This window comes from Budorcas taxicolor, chromosome 11, assembly GCF_023091745.1.
Source record: "Budorcas taxicolor isolate Tak-1 chromosome 11, Takin1.1, whole genome shotgun sequence".
Classification (NCBI taxonomy): Eukaryota; Metazoa; Chordata; class Mammalia; order Artiodactyla; family Bovidae; genus Budorcas; species Budorcas taxicolor.
The window spans coordinates 48,034,912-48,048,493 of NC_068920.1; positions in this window are offsets into that span (position 1 = coordinate 48,034,912).

Consider the following 13,582-nt stretch of genomic DNA (forward strand, 5'->3'; position numbering starts at 1 on the left):
GGGAGGCCAGGGATCCCACTCAGGCCCCTTCTTCTCTTTGGCATCTGATTTCATGGACCCTGCTCTGTGGTCTGGACAGTGGGGGCCTGCTCCTTGGTCTCTAGCCCAGTTAACTCGGGTGCCCTTGTTCATTAATTCCTTCCACAAATGCTAGCTAAATGCTACCTTTGTGGGAGCTCCTGTTTAGTGGGGGAGACGGACAATAAGCTCATAATTAAATACACTGGAAAATGTATCCTTATGAACACAATTAGTGCTGTGACGGGAACTGGTGCTGTGAAAAAAAGGTAAGAGGGGGTGTTATTTGGGTTAGAGCTTCAGAGAAGACTTCTCTGGAGAAGAGACACTTAGAAGACACCTAAAGAAGGATAGGAGTTTGCATCCGGGGGCAGAGGGAATCTTCCAAGGAGAGGAAACAGAATATGCACAGACCAGGAGGGGTGAGAAAACTTAGAAGACTCAGAACTTGCCTGGTGGTCCAGTGGTTGAGAGTCTTCCTGCCAGTTCAGGGGACACAGATTCGATCCCTGGTCTGGAAACTAAGATCCACATGCTGCAACGCAACTAAGCCTGCGAGCCACAACTACTGCAGCCTGTGTGCTCTGTAACAAGAGAAGACACCACAGTGAGAAACCCGAGCATCGCGAGGAAGAGTGGCCTCCGCTCGCGGCAACTAGAGAAAGCCTCCGCTCAGCAACAAAGACCCAGCACAGCCAAAAGAAAAACCCCCAGACTTAGAAGGGTCAAGGAAAGGGAAAGAAGCCAAAGAAAGAGAAATAAACTTGCCCCACTACCTGTACCAATGCTGCCCTTTCCTTGCCTGGCACCCAACCCCACCACCCCTCCTACAGGCTCCTCCTCCCCCACCCCCAATCTCTGTGTCCTGTCCTGCCCCAAAGCCGCACTCTGTACTCTATCTGGGATTGCCTCCCTTATTCACCACCAGTTAACTGCCTCGTCCCTCAAATAATTTTGTGCCAACCTTCCATTTTGGGGGGCTTCCCTTGTGGCTCAGCTGGTAAAAAATCCGTCTGCAATGTGGGAGACCTGGGTTCGATTCCTAGGTTGGGAAGATCCCCTGGAGAAGGGAAAGGCTACCCACTCTGGTATTCTGGCCTGGAGAATTCCAAGGACAGTATAGTACATAGGGTTGCAAAGAGTCAGACACACCGAGCGACTTTCACTTCACTTCCTTTTTTTCCAGACCCCTCAGAATCCTAAAAATCCTATGCCTTCCTTGAGAGAAACAGGCTTGCCAAGATCATGGGGGCAGGCAGGGACAAGGAGAATTCACTCTTCTGTGAAGGTTTGTGAAGTGACCCCAAATCAAGGGCACATGTGTCATGAGATGACATACTAGGAGATAAAGCAAACGACAGGAAGAGAGGTGGTCATACTGCTCGGTAGTAACAGGCAGACAGAACAGAGAGATTCATTTCCATGTTTCAGATGGGGAAACTGAGGCTCAGAAAAGTGACAAGATGGTGGGCTCCATGCCCCAGCCTTATCAGCTTACACCTTGGGTAACTTCTTGCTGCCATACCTGGGATTTCTCTTCCAGAGCTTGGAGGCCAGCACTGCTTGGGGTTGGCTCATTGGGTACAAAGAGAGACTCGCTGAAGCCCATTCACGTTCAGGAGCATTACTGTGAGACTCTGTAGCAAAGGGGACAGACACGCTCAGAAAGCTGAACACAAGAGCTGTTGGTGGGGTGGATTTCTTCAACCAGATGGGTATTCTGGATTCACGGTAGTTTTGGGAGATTATATACTCCTTACCTGGCACGGTAAGTGAAATTGAAAGCGACATTGTTAGACACTCAGTGTGACCCCATGGACTGTAGCCTACCAGACTCTGTCCAAGAGATCCTCCAGGCAAGAATACTGGAGTGGATTGCCATTCCCTTCCCTAGGGGATCTTCCCCACCCAGGGATCAAACCTGGGTCTCCTGCATCGCAGGCAGATTCTTTACTATCAGAGCCACCAAGGAATGGCTGCAAATCCTTTGTTATCCCACCTACTGGGAAGGTGATCCCAGCTCCCTTGCCCTCAAATCTGGGTTGGCCTTAGTGACTTGCGTCGCCCATAGAACGTGCCACTCTGAGTTGAAGATGCCTTGCAGCATCAGCTCAGGCCTCCTGGAATGTTCTCTCTGGGAGCCCTGACCCACCTTGTAGGACACCCAGCTCCCCCGAGACTGACACCCCGGAGGGACTGAGTGAGGGGCACCAGTCGACCATCTCAGACCAGTCGAGACATCCAGCCATCTCCTGCAAAGCACTCGGCGTGAGAGTGAAGTTGCCTTGGACTCTCCAGACCAGCCCATCCACGAACTGAATACCTCTGTCGATGCCACAGGGGACAGAAGAATGTGGCCCAGCCCCAGCTTGCCCAAGTTCCTGACCCACGGAGTCATGGGGTAGAATAAAATAAAATAACTGTTGTTTTAAGACTCTGAGATTAGGGGTGGTTTGTTAGAACAGAAATCGAAAACCACCCTGGCATGGCTCTGCCACTTCCCAGCATCTGCGTCTTTTTACCCACACGGCTCTGTCCTGACTCATAGTGTTGACTCCTTCATGACTACCGCTTTGCAGGCATCGCGACCTCTCCAGCTCACCACCTGCCAGGGACAGCTCCCAGCCTTCACGGACTCAGCTTCTCTACAGAAAGAGCCCACTGGACTGGCTCCTTATTTTGTGCCCAGTTGTACTTACCTCACTGGACAACCTGCTGATTGGTTGCCCTTGGGTGAAGTGCACCCCTGATCTAATCAGCTGGATTGGAGGAAGGCGCCATGAATATTAAAAAACGTGGCCGCTTGGGGGCCATGGTGGACCCACTTCAGAGGGCAGGGAGCTGGCAGGCACCATGAGCATACTTTCCTGGTTCTTCCCTCTTTCACTTCTCCTCTAAGGGCAGCCTGTTCCCAGGGGCACACTTATGAAGCAAGAACACAGCTATGAAGCGTGTGCACCCTGAAGTTGACCCCATCCAAGTGCAGATCTCAATGCAAATTGTACAAGCGGGTCAGGTAACTGAGATAACAACAGATAACCCAGGAACAGAGTCTTATGTTACCCACTTCCAGTGACTCAGATATTTCTCTTCTTAAGTGTTTGCTTACTTGGCTGCACCCACCAGGTCTTAGCATGAGGGATCTTAGTTTCCTGACCAGGGATCGAACCCCGACCCCCTGCAATTGGAAGCATGGAGTCTTTGTCACTGGACCACCAGGGAAGTCCCTGAGATATTTTTATTTTCCTGTCTACAGTTGAGAAAACTGAGGCTCATAAAGATGCTGTGGTTACCCAAACTCATATCGCTCACAAAGGGGAAGAACCTGGAGATGAATCTAGACTTTCTGCTTTGGGTGCAGTGTTTGTTCACGTCAGCCAGACCCTCTCCTTCTCTTCCTCCCCTTTGGGATCACTCTGCTTTCTCTCAGCTCATCCCCAGGAACTGGGAGAAGCATGGCCCTTTTCCTGCGTGGCCCTCCACTTCAGATGGAAATTGTCCCTGGGCCTGATTTTCTATTTCTAGCTGCCTGACCTTTTTGCATATGTCCTTTGTGGAAAGCTACTATAACACCTTTTTAGAAAGAGGTTGGGTATAAATAAATCCAAGAAAAAAGTCGAAACCCTTCTCCTTTAATTCACCGCAACCCCAGTTGGAGGCATGCTTCTTGAACTGCCTGCTCCCAAATCCATCTTCCCTGAGTACATAGCCCCATCAGACCCAGAAGGGATCCCTGCTCTGAGCTCAGTTTGGCAGGACACCCCCCTACCCCAGTGAAAAATCCTACAACTGGATCCATTACCCTGTCTCTCTAGTACTTTTGGTCTTAAAAATTTTTTTTTGCTTTTGGCTGCACTGCATGGCATATGGGATCCTAGTTCCCCAACCAGGGATGGAACCCACTCTTCCTGCATTGGAGGTGTGGAGTCTTGAACCATGAACTGCCAGGGAAGTCCTTCTTTAAACATGTTTCGAGTTTCCCGTCTCTCTCCGGCCTCATGAGGCCAGTCAAAGTTCAGCCGAATGGATTCAGCACTTTGCAGGGCCCTGTTCTGTCTACACATGCTGTGCTAAATAGAGACCCACTCTCAGCAACTGCCCCCTGCCAGGACACCCACCAATTCACTGCGAGGCGGTGAGAAGTAGAGTAAACGATGAGTCAGAGAGGCTGAAAGTGCCGAATGTCCCCACAGCGGGAGTTGCTGCTGCCATTTAGAGATGTCTATAATATATTGTTGAGAGAGAAAGGCAGATCAGCAAAGAGCGTGCCTATTGCTCTGGCATTTTTTACTGAAAAATATATGTGTGTATTTGTGTAGGTGTGTGCATTTTTTTCAAGTCCTGAAGAATATTCACTGGGTTATCTGTTGTTATCTCAGTGGTGAAATTTCAGATGCTTCTGACTTGTATCTTTAGACTTTTCTGTTATTGTCTGAATACTTTTACATGAACATGTATTATTTTTAATAGCCAAGAAAAAAAATCTATTTTCTCGAGAAAAGAAAAGCCAGAAGTCATCAAGGACTATAGATTAGAAATAAAGGTCACTTTCCATTCTTAGCACTATTTTTATAACTATACATCACAAAGATGGGGAAAGGGCTTTGAACTTAGGCCTTAAAAATCTTTTTCCTGCTGATTTATTCAAATGAAAACACTCAGACAGTTGGGAGGAAAGAGAGAAGAATTGGTCTGCGCTGATTTGGAGTGAGGAGGTGGGATGTTAAGCTGAGTTTTGACTAAGAGAAATCCCAAGGAGAAAGGATAACACTCCTTGCAGCAACAAACACTAACATTTGAGGTGTGCCCAAGCCCCGTGCATGTGGGAGTGTGTGCACGTGTGCATAGGGCTGGCACACGGGTGAGTGCATGTGTGTGTCCTGTTTCGGACGCTGTGGCATTGGCAGCCCCTGTTCAGAGCTGGCATCCCCCTCTCTCCCATGAATGCAGGGCCATGTACTGAGCCCTCACTCTAGCCAAGGTGAGTGTGTGGGCAAACACACCCCACTGGGAGGGAAGGAGGGGGGCCAGCCTGTAGGAAACAGGCAAGAACTGCCTTTGGTCTCTTTGCAGGCTCCTTTCTGACCCTGACAGCAGAAAGCTCCTTGGAAACTCTCACTTGACTGGAATCATCCAGGCCTCTGCTGACATTTGCCTCAAGACGAGGGTGGGAGAAGGGGTCCTGATTCCACGGGGGAGGGAGAGAGAGGGGTGGAGGGGACGTGGAGAGAGACAGAGCCCAGGGAGTGGAAAGAGCCCCGGGAGGAGGGACAGGGATGCTGGGCCCCAGTTCTGGCTTGTGACCTCCAATAAGGTAGCCCCATCTGGGCCTCCATTTCCCTGTAAATTGGGGGACAGAATGGGGGGGTTTGAGTTCGAACAGTCTTCCAGCTCTGGGATTGAAGGGAATGAGGGGGATGTGGTGTTCCTGAGCAATGCAGGGAAAAGAGTCTCCTCCACAGGGGTTAACGGGAACACAGAGACAGAGTCCTCTTTAGGGTGGGACTGAGCATCTGTCTGTCACTGTCCCCCTCCCCAACACTGGGGACCCCCTTAGCTAGGCCCACCCTCAGTCTCTGAACTCTCCCATCTCCCCAGGAGGCAGGCAGGAGTCTTTGCGGGCACTGAGCAGGCAGGCGGCGGGCTCCGTGCTCAGGGCTGGGCCGCCTACTCAGCGCCAGTGGCTGGAGGTGAGCGGGACCCACCGGGTCTGGCCGAGTGAGCCCTGAAGCAGGGGCTCTTCTCAGGGTGGGGTGGACATCAGGATCGCTGCAGGGCTGAGCCACAGGCAGAAGAGGAAAGAGGAACGCCCCTCAGGGAGGACGGCTCCAGAGCGGGAGGGGGCTGCAGGTGGACCCTGGAGGGTTGCAAGGGTGGCAGCTACTAAGATGGGGGAAGGAAATCCTTCCCCGCGGCTCCCCAGAGATATCAGAAAAGCCCTCTCCAGCCCAAGCTCTCTGCTCTAGTGGGAGAGGGAGCCTAGTGAACCAGAAGTTCTCCAGGAGGCCGTTGGCCAGCCCTGGACATCCTATCCTGGAATGAGGGTGCAAGCGGGTGGGAGGCAGGGCTAACTGGGTCTCAGAGATGTTCCTTCACCTCTTAACCCTGGGTCCAGAGATGGGGACAAGAGGGAGGAGGAGCAGGCTGGAGTGAAAATTCCCAATTTCCTGTCCCCCTAAGATGGGAATCTGAGGCCCTTTCCTTTGTCTAAAGGGCTTCCCCCAGTGGCTCAGTGGTCAAGAATCTGCCTGCAGTGCAGGAGCCGCAGGAGACACGGGTTCGATCCCTGGCTCAGGAAGATCCCCTGGAGGAGGGCATGGCAACCCACTCCAGTATTCTTGCCTGGAGAATCCCATGGACAGAGGAGCCTGGCGGGCTACTGTCCACAGGGTCACAGAGAGTCGGACACGACTGAAGCAACTTAGCACGCACACAGCATTTGTCTAAAACTTGAAAAACAGAGAAGGTTCCGGATGGGTCAGTCCCCCATCCCCCCTCCACACACACACACACACACACACACACACACACAGGCTGCTGGAGACTCTGGCAGGAGGCGGGCGCAGCATCCTGGTGACTTCCGGCCTGAGAAGTAGTGATGGTGGGGTTGGGGCGGGAGTCCTGGTCTCCGTCCCTGGGTCCAGACCCCCAGTCTCTGAGGAAGTGGAGCCCCCTCCTCTGTGGGCCTGAAGCACACCCTGCCTTCAGGGCCTGCTCGGCACAAGGCCACACCTCTAGAGGCCTCCCTGCATCGCTCCTCTTGCCTCACTCTCACCTGCCAGTCACCATGGGAACAGCCTCCAGGGCTGGCAGAGGTGTCTGCTGCTTCCAAACCTGAGCAGGGCCTTGGCTGTGAGAGCCGAGTCAGTGTGGGGATTTTAGCACTACAGAGAATCTCAGATCACCCCCACCATGGCTAGCCAGAGTCATCCCTCCAATATCCCTTCAGTCCTGCTTGAGCTGTTCTAGTGACCAGGAGCTCAGCACTTTGCAGGCACGGCACTCCCTCTTGGCCAGCTATTGTCCCCTCGGCGTCTTGTGTGATGGCAGGATGGAGGTGAGGGCTTGCTTCTCCACGCCAACATTTCAGAGTGGGCTGGGGAAGTCCAGTCTGTCTGCCTTGAGTCTCTCCTTGGAGGCTGTGGCTCTGCCTTGAGAAATGGTGTAATGCACTTGGGAGGGGCTGAGCCTGGGATCCTGGCATCTGGGTTCTCTTCTGGGCTCTGCCATGCACTTTTTTTTAGTTCCTGTCTCTGAGCCTCAACCTTCCCACCTGTAAAATGGAAGGAGTTTGGACTGAGTGATTTCCTTATTCTCCTAGAGCTCTGGCTTCCAGTGTCCATTTGCTATTAGGGCAAAGAGTTGGGGAAGGCAATGGCACCCCACTCCAGTCCTCTTGCCTGGAAAATCCCATGGACGGAGGAGCCTGGTGGGCTGCAGTCCATGGAGTCGCTAGGAGTCGGACACGACTGAGAGACTTCACTTTCACTTTTCACTTTCATGCATTGGGGAAGGCAAAGGCAACCCACTCCGGTCCTCTTGCCTGGAAAATCCCATGGATGGAGAAGCCTGGTAGGCTGCAGTCCATGGGGTCGCTAAGAGTCGGACACGACTGAGCAATTTCACTTTGACTTTTCACTTTCATGCGTTGGAGAAGGAAATGGCAACCCACTCCAGTGTTCTTGCCTGGAGAAATCCGGGGACGGGGGAGCCTGGTGGGCTGCCGTCTATGGGGTCACACAGAGGTGGACATGACTGAAGCAACTTAGCAGCAGCAGCAGCAGGGTAAAGAATTGGGCTTTCCGGGTGGCTCAGCAGTGAAGAATCTGCCTGTAATGCAAGAAATGCAGGTCCAGTCCCTGGGTGGGGAAGATACTTTGAAGAAAGAAATGGCAACCAACTCTAGTATTCTTGCCTGGAAAATCCCATAGATGGAGGAGCCTGGTAGACTACAGTCCATGGGGTCACAAAGAGTTGGACACAACTTAGTGACTAAACAACACCAAAGAATTGGGTGTGAGAAATCATCACTAATAGCCCAAATCAGTGGTTAAATGTATCTCTGGGTTGGCAGAGGATGGATTCCTCACATTTAATCTGAGGGCCACAGCCCACAGCCCAGACCTGGTACCATTATCTGTCCCCCAGGCTCTGTCCAGGTTCTTAGGTTTGACTGAGTCGTGCTCCCTTTTCCAGGAGCTGAATCATCTCCAGGCCAGGGTGTATTGCTCTTTCTGCCCTGTTGTCCTGTGGGTCATCTGCCCAGCTACCAGGTTTCCTGTCCACTCTGGGCTCATCCAGTCAATTCTGAGCCTACTTTTCTCTCCACCTGCTCTGCCTCCAGAAACTCTGACCTGCTAGTTGCCTCTAAGCCCCTGGAGAATTTCCATTCCTTTCCCTCCATTGTCTGCTTCTCCCTGCTTAGATTCTGACCCTGGAGGACATAGTAGCATTTTTTACTATCAGTATTTTTTCATTTATTCATTCATTCACCTACTTAGTCACTGTGGCAGATGGGAGGCGCAGACATTGCTGGTTATTGATGCTGTGTGCATGTTAAGTCACTTCAGTCATGTCCAACTCTTTACGACTCTATGTACTGTAGCCTGCCAGGCTCCTCTGTCCATGGGGATTCTCCAGGCAAGAATATGGAGTGGGTTGCCATGCCTTCTTCCAGGGGATCTTCTTGACCCAGGGATTGAACCCGTCTCTCCTGCGTCTCTTGCATTGGCAGGCGCATTCTTTACCACTGCACCATCTGGGGAGCCCCAGAGATGCCACAGTCTCTCCCTTTATTGTTTTGCCCACCTCCCATCACAGAGTTTGAAAAACCAAGGTACTCATTTCTCAGCCTCCCTTGCAGCTAGCTGGCTTATTGACACAAATATGACCAATTAGATAAAAAAGGAAGTCCACTGGGAGCTGTTGGGAAAGGTTTTCCTCCCTATTGAAAGAAGGAAACTTGGGAGAATAATCCTACCTTACCACCCTGGCCCTTGCCCTGCTTCCTGCTCATGGGCATGATTGTGTGGAGTCATGATGCCTGGAACAGTGGGAGCCATATGGTCACCATGAGGCAACAGGTGGAAGGATAAAACCCAACACTTTGACGAGGGTGGAGTGGAAAGGTAGAATGAGCCTGGGGTCTTTAATTATTGTTTGAGCTGTTGAATTATTCATGAAACTACCCTTTCATACTTCTTGTTAAATAAACAAGTGTTATAACGGTTAAAGCTTTATAAATAAGAAACCACTATTATTATTATTTTGCTGTCACCATGAAGTGAAGTGAAAGTCGCTCAGTCGTGTCTGACTCTCTGCGACCCCACGGACTGCATAATCCATGGAATTTTCCAGCCCAGACTACTGGAGTGGGTAGCCTATCCCTTCTCCAGCAGATCTTCCTGATCCAGGAATTGAACCGGGGTCTCCAGCATCACAGGTGGATTCTTTACCAACTGAGCTATGAGGGAAGCCTAACAACAACAATTTAGACATTCATTCAGCTGGTCATTTACTTACTCATGAATTCACTCATGCATGTGTTCACATTTTTGCTGAATTAATTAGGATAGTGGTTCAGATGTTCTAACAGAGACCCCCGCATTACAATGGCTACATTAAATAGTCTGAGTGTAAGTAGTCAAGGGCTGGGGTGGCAGCTCTGAGAATTCATGGACCCAGGTTCCTTCTAGCTTGTTGCTTCACCAGCCCTGGGGTATTCTCTTGTCCACATGCTCCAAGATGTCCCCACCACATCACATCTCAGCTTGAGGGAAGGGAGAAAGGCAAGAGTCTCTGGTTCTTTCTTTTAAAGTTCTCTCTGGAAGTTAACATACCTCACATTTTTGTTCGCATCTCTTTGGCCAGAACTAGCTACAAAGTTCTGGCCATTCCTAACCAGAAAGGAGACTGGGAAATACATGCGGATCAGGAAGCAACACTTAGAACCCTCTATGGAACAACTGATTTGTTCAGATCAAAAAAGGAGTGCGACAGTGCTGTCTGCTGCCACTCTGTTTGTTTAACCTATACACTGCGCACATCCTGAGAAATGCTGGGCTGGATGAGTTACAAGCTGGAATCAAGATAGACCAGAGAAACATCAGCAACCTCAGATAAGCGGATGGTACCACTGTAATGGCAGAAAGTGAAGAGGAACTGAAGAGCCTCTTGATGAGGGTGAAGGAGGAGAGTGAAAGAGCCACCTCAAGAGTAAATATGTAGAAAACTAAGATCGTGGCATTCAGCCCCATTGCTACTAAGTCACTTCCGTCGTGTCCGACTCTGTGCGATCCCATAGATGGCAGCCCACTAGGCTCCCCCGTCCCTGGGATTCTCTAGGCAAGAATACTGGAGTGGGTTACCATTTCCTTCTCCAATGCATGAAAGTGAAAAGTCAAAGTGAAGTTGCTCAGTCGTGTCTGACTCTTAGCGACCCCATGGATTGCAGCCTACCAGGCTCCTCCATCCATGGGATTTTCCAGGCAAGCGTACTGAAGTGGCATGCCATTGCCTTCTCCCCAGCCCCATTACTACATGGCAAATAGAAGGGGAAAAGGTGGAAATAGTGACAGATTTCCTCTTCCTGGGCTCCAAAATCACTGCAGACAGTGACAGCAGCCATGAAATCATAAAATGATTGCTTCTTGGGAGGAAAGCGATGGCAAACCTAGACAGTGTGTTGAAAGGCAGAGACATTACTCTGCTGACAAAGCTTCACACCATATAGTCAAGGCTATGGTCTTCCCAGTGGCCACACAGGTTTGTGAGAGTTGGACTGCAAAGAAGACAGAATGCCAAAGAATCGATGCTTTCAAACTGTGGTGCTGGAGAAAACTCCTGAAAGTCCCTTGGACAGCAAGGAGATCAAACCAGTCAATCTTCAGGGAGATCAGCCCTGGACATTCACTGGAAGGACTGAAGCTGAAGCTGAAATTTCCATCTGATGTGAAGAGATGACTCATTGAAAAGTCCCTGAAGCTGGGAAAGATTGAGGGCAGGAGAAGAGGGCGTCACAGAATGAGATGGGCTGGATAGCATGACCAATGCAATGAACATGAACTTGGGCAAATTACGGAAGATGGTGAGGGACAGGGAGCCCTGGCATGCTGCCGTCCATGGGGTTGCGAAGAGTCACACGACTGGGCAACTGAACAACAAGCTACAAAGTTCTGGCCATTTCTAACCGCAAAGGAGACTGGGAAATGCATGCTGTATTCTAGGTTGCTGTGTGTCTAGCAATAAATTATAATTTTTGTTTTACTGTGAAAGAAAATGAGAACAGATGTTGGTGGGCAATTGGCAGTCCTATTGATTTTTTCATTCATTCATTCATTCACTCATTCATTCATCAAACATGTATAAACACATACTTTGTAGAAAGCACTGTGCCATGTGCCAAGGCCCCAGATCTCAGGATCTAGTAGGAGAATTAGGCAAGTCTAGACATTCACCATCCAACAGACTTCTGTGTGCACCTTCCCTGCCCAGACATGTGTCTGAACCAAAAGGCAAAGAGCACCAATGGCATCTCATTTGGGGGCCACGTGTTGGTCCACCTGCCCTCGTGTGGGCTACCCCGTCTGAGCCCAGGAATATGGAATGAAGGAAGGGAGGACAGTGATGATGGCAAATGAGAACATGTCCCTTAGAACAAATCTGTGCTTAGAAAAATCCTCCTGAGATTCTAATGAGAATCTTGCCTGCTGAAACTTGTGCTCTCTCTTTGTTTTTGGGTGTGACAGGCATCAGTACTGGCATCTCCCTGGGGTCCTCTCCTGATGCCTCTGAAGACAGACTGTCAGTCTCGCACCCTTGGGGCAGCGAGGTGACTCACTTCCTTTGGAAAGCAGAGACTCTGTGTGCACGGCCCACACTCTGTGCTTGGCCCTCCTGGGTGCCACAGGACTTTGGTAAATGGATGAAGAATCAGGGACGTGTGCTAGATCGCATTTTCCAAAATTGACTTCAGCGATACTTCTTCCAGAACCTGACTACACCTCATTAAAAGTGAATCTATTGTCTCTCGTCTTCAAATCGGGCAGATCGTGACTGCCTCTGCCAAGAGAATGCAACACAGCTCTGTCTGGGTCTGTCTGTCTGCCCCTCTCATTCTGTCTGTCTCTTAATACTCTCTCTGGGAACTCATCTCCACACTGGGAGAAATCACAGCGCAGGCAGAGACCCCATATCGGTGTCCTGGACAGCAGCCCCAGGTGAGGTCCCAGCTGAGAGACACTCAGTCACCCTGAGTGAGTGAGTGGGTGTCAGATCGCTTCACCACCATCCTTCAAGCCACCCTGCCTGAAGTGCTGGGTGCAGTGAGGTGATCCGTCCTCACAAACCCTGCCCAAATCGAAGATGCACAAGCATCATTGTTTTAAGCCACAAAGTTTTAGAGAGGTTTGTTATGCGGCAATAGATAACCATATTTCGTTGTTGCTGTTGTTTTGTCACTAAGTTTTGTCCAACTCTTTTGTGACCCCATGGACTGTAGCCCTCCAGGCTTTTCTGTTCATGGGATTTCCCAGGTAAGAATACTGGAATAGTTGGCCATTTCCTTCTCCAGGGAATCATCCCAACCCAGGGATTGAACCCGCATCTCCTGCTTTGCAGGCGGATTCTTTACTGATGAGCCACCCACAAATGCTTTGCACCTCCTCTGATCAAGAGTTGGAGACTACTTCCCCCACCCTTGAATCTGGGCTGGCTTTGCCCAGTAGAACACAGCAGAAGTCATGGGCAATGACCAAGCCTAGGCCTCAAGGGCCTTGCACATTCTCTTTTCACTTCTTGCTGTGCTAAAATGCCATGAGAAGTAGCTGGGCTAACCTGCTAGATGCTGGAGACAAGGCCCAGCTGATGGGCAGCACCAACTTCAAAACATGTGGAAGTGAGTTCACCTGAAAGCCTTCTGTCCCAGTCAGACCACTGACTGCAGCCACGTGAGCAATCCCTGGCAAGAACCCATCCCAGACTGCAGACCCCCAGACCGAGAGTAAGTTTTCTTGTTTTAAGCCCTTGATTGTGTTACATACCCACTCAGTTCAGTTCGGTTCAGTCGCTCAGTCGTGTCTGACTCTTTGCAACCCCGTGAACCACAGCACGCCAGGCCTCCCTGTCCATCACCAATTCCTGGAGTCCACCCAAACCCATGTCCATTGAGTCGGTGATGCCATCCAACCATCTCATCCTCTGTCGTCCCCTTCTCCTCCTGCCCTCAATCTTTCCCAGAGTCAAGGTCTTCTCAAATGAGTCAGCTCTTCGCATCAGGTGGCCAAAGTATTGGAGTTTCAGCTTCAACATCATTCCTTCCAATGAACACCCAGGGCTGATCTCCTTTAGAATGACCTGGTTGGATCTCCTTGCAGTCCAAGGGACTCTCAAGAATCTTCTCCAACACCACAGTTCAAAAGCATCAATTCTTTGGCGCTCAGCTTTCTTCACAGTCCACTCTCACATCCATACATGACTACTGGAAAAACCATAGCCTTGACTAGACAGACCTTTGTTGACATATTAAAAAGCAAATTCTCTGCTTTTTAATATGCTGTCTAGGTTG